This window comes from Trichechus manatus, unplaced genomic scaffold, assembly GCF_000243295.1.
Source record: "Trichechus manatus latirostris isolate Lorelei unplaced genomic scaffold, TriManLat1.0 scaffold00030, whole genome shotgun sequence".
NCBI lineage: Eukaryota > Metazoa > Chordata > Mammalia > Sirenia > Trichechidae > Trichechus > Trichechus manatus.
The window spans coordinates 8067078-8071087 of record NW_004443966.1 but is presented as its reverse complement, the minus strand read 5'-3'; positions in this window follow the sequence as shown (position 1 = coordinate 8071087).

Below are 4010 nucleotides of genomic sequence, written 5' to 3'. Positions count from 1 at the left end.
GATCTTTTCGATTGCCTCATAGGCATGCGAAAGTTGGATAATGAAAAAGGCAGACAGAAAAATTGATATGTTTGAACTGTGGTGTTGGCGAAGAATACTGAATATACCATAGACTGCCAAAAGAATGAAAAATCAGTCTTAGAAGAAATGCAACCAGAATGTTCCTTAGAAGTGAGAATGGTGAGACTTTTATTTGCTTACTTTGGACATGTCATCAGGAAAGACTAGTCACTAGAAAAGGACATCATGTTTGGTAAGGTAGGGGGCCAATGAAAACAAGGTAAGCCCTCGGTGAGATGGATTGACACAATAATCACAACAATGGACTCAAACATACCAACAATTATGAAGATGGCACAGGACCAGGCAATATTTCGTTCTGTTACGTATGAGGTGGCCATGAGTCAGAGTCGACTTGACAATTAACTAACCACAACAAAAAAACAAAAAACCAGACCCATTGCCATAGAGTCGATTCCAACTTATAGTGACCCTACAGGACAGAGTAGAACTGCTCCAAAGGGTTTCCAAGGAGCGGCTGGAGGATTTGAACTGCCAACCTTTTGGTTAGCAGCCAAACAGTTAAATCACTGCACCACCAGGGCTCCAATCACAACAAAAGCACAGAGGAACAGCTGTGATCCATTTAGTCCTGTATTCTGTTGTCCTGAGTGGCCCAAAGAGGATGTCTTAGCATGGCCTAGAACCTTCACGGTTAGCTACATTGCAGAGTTCTAATGAACTGGCTCATACTTTTTTTTGTTTGTTTCACCATTTGGAATGTACTTCTACTTCCTGCCAGAACCACCTCCTGGAACTCTGTCAATTTAGGAAGTTTTTTTTTTTGTTGTGCTTTAGATGAAGGTTTACAGAGCAAACTATTTCTCATTAAACAATTAATACACATATTGTTTTGTGACATTGGTTGCCAACCCCAACGACGTGTCAACACTCTCCCCTTCTTGACCTTGGGTTCCCCATCTCTCTTTGACAAGCTTTCCTATCCTTTCCTGCCTTCTCATCCTTGCCCCTGGGATGGTGTGCCCATTTAGTCTTGTATACATGGTTAAGCTACGTGTATTATTGTTTGTTTTATGGGCCTGTCTAATCTTTGGCTGACGGGTGAACCTCAAGGAATGACTTCAGTGCTAAGTTAAGAGGGTGTCCCGGGGCCGTACTCTCACAGTTTCTCCAGTCTCCGAATTTAGAAAGTTTTGATTGTCCTCAGTTTGCCTCAAAAGGTGATTCCACTGAGATTTGGCAGACTTTTTACATTTTCACATTATTCTATCTTTATTTTTACAAACTGAAATTTTTCAGCGTTAGTCAGAATCCCCTTCGAAAAGTTAGCACGATAAAGAGCCTAGCCAAAGAAGGAGAAGTTGGGAGGTGGGCGAAGAGAGAAGGAAAACAAGCAAATATCCATTCAGATGATTTTTAATCATCAACTCTAAACACTATTCTTTTAATGTGGCCCCAATGTAATCTGAAATGAGATTCAAACAAAACAAAAGCCTCCAGCACCAGCTGAGTTAGTTTACTTTTTTCCTACCCCAAAATAAAACAGAGATAATGGGGTAACATTTCATTTGCCATCATCAGAAAGATTATTTGCAAAAACATCATTTTGGTCTCCTATAAACTGAAGGGTTTTTGAAAAATCTTTTTTATGTATTCACATGTAGCTCAGAACCACAAAGCTACCATGGAAAACTAGGGCTGTTTACAATAATCAGAAGGATGAAGTGGCGTTTTAGATCATTTAGCTCTTTAACCCTATTCCATACCATTAAACGAGCGGCAGCACTGGAATTGCTACCCAGAGCCCAGTCTGTGGCTCTGTGCACACTCCAGATAAAAGTTTTTTTAATGTAGGTTTAACTCTCTTTTTGTGTGACCAATTATAGGCTTCTCTGTGCACAGAAGAAGCAACAGTACGTGACATGGTCTCACTGACAGTCTCGTCGAACATTTTCTGCATCTTTTCCCCCTGAAGTATTCATTACTGGCAGGAGGAAATCCTTGTCTAGACTGGTTACTGTGCCATCCCAGCCACAAGTGTATTACCCTGCTCCAAAGAACAATGTACAAGGAAAAGATGTTCATTTTGTCACACTGGTTTCTCCATTTTCAGCCTCAAAATAGCATGGGTAATTGTACCTCTCCCACAATTCCTTATAAAAAAAGAAATCAATCTTAGTATTTATGCCTATCAAATTGTGTCATGACAGGTACAACCCAACGTTTTACATTAGCTCCGAGGAAGCATCAGTGTAGGAAATCCTACACGTGGTGGTGAGCACCTTCGTTCCCTGAAAAGGTTCTCGAGCATCTTCGAATTCTTTTGAGTTGGAATATTTACAATAAAATTCATGGAAATATATCATCACAAGAATTAGCACTAAGGAGACTCCAAATCCCTCTAAATTCCATTCAAATGAAGACTGAGAACCTTTAGTTTCAGAAGTTTGTTTTTTAAGCAGCTGATATTTTCACTTTGGGGAGGTGGGTTCTGCAGTTACATAACTTTATAAATATAACCCATTGGGAACTTTTCCTCTTTGCATAATAGAGCCCATGCATATTTCTAGCAAGAAAGATTCTCACTCCATCTGAGATTAATTATAGAATTATTTCCCTTTAGAGAATGCTAGAAAGATGGAAGCAATTCTCTTTGGGGAGGGAATCTCCAGGGGGACCAGAATTCCCAGAATTGCCCATTAGGTCAAGCAGAGAAGCACTGTGCTGCTGGGAGGCAGCAGACAGGAAGGCTTTGTAAACAGCCCGCGTTTCTCTAGAAGGAGGTGTGTCTCTCATTAAACAGAGGCTTCAAACAGACCCACTGGACTGCTCATTCAAATGCCTAAGGCCCTACTCCAAGAGATCTAATTATTAAGTCTCTTCCTTTAAAAGCGTCCCTAGGTGATAATGATTGGTTCAGGGGCCACACCTAGGAAAAACCCTGGCTTCAAACCAGTTCGTTCAGGTTCACACCCCTGCAGAGAATTTGCATTTCTAACAAGTTCCCAGGAAGTTATTCCTGAGAATCACCTGAGAATCTTGTTAAAATGTGGCTTCTGATTCAGTATATCTGGGGTGGAAATGCAAAATCTCAGCAGAGAACTATCTTGTTCAAAGCCCTGGGGAAAACTCTGCTATAACAAGTGGTGAGGGTTCTGAAAGGTCCCTGGGGAGCACACATTGCGTTTGACTACTAACCTAAAGGTTGGTGGTTCGAACCAACCCAAAGGTGCCTCACAAGAAAGATGTGGTGATCTACTTCTGTAAAGATTACAGCCAAGAAAACTCTATTGAGTAGTAGTTGCCATGAGTCAGAATTGACACGACCAGCGGGTTTGGTTTGAGAGTTCTGAGTCTCACACACACGTCCACTGAACATTAGCTAGTAGAGTTGACTCATACACTCTTTGTCTCTGAAACGTTTTCCTTAAAACACAGTCCATTTCACTACACTGTGAAGATGTATGTGTTTCTCCATATTCTTCATGCAAGTTTCATGTTCAGCCAAAGAGGGAGCCCTCTATCGGCTGGTCCATGCCAACCGGTGCCCCACGTGCCATTCTGAGTTGAGCATGTTCGGCAATGATGCTCCACGTCCTACGATGGCCCCCTTTCTGCCCTTCTTTCTGTGTTGTGGAGAAGTTTTGACCCATCGTAGTTACAAAATGTGCCAGTGATGATGTAGGAGCCCTCAAGGCAGGGCCAAAGTGGGGTATAGGGGCTCAAGGGTCTCCCAGGAATTGGTGAGGAAGTGGAAGGTAAAAAGCAGTAGGTAGTTAGGGGTTACGAGGGAAAACTTTCTGGAGGTTGAAAGGTATCGAGCGGTATGGCAGCTGGGGTGGATGATCTAACAAGAAACGAGGAAGGGAGCCTGAAACTTCAGAGGAGATTGGGAGAGAAGTGACCATCCATGCAGTGTTGGGAATGTTTCCACAAAGACAGTGTGATAACAACTTCATTCAGCTCTGAGTTAGTGAGGAAACTCACTC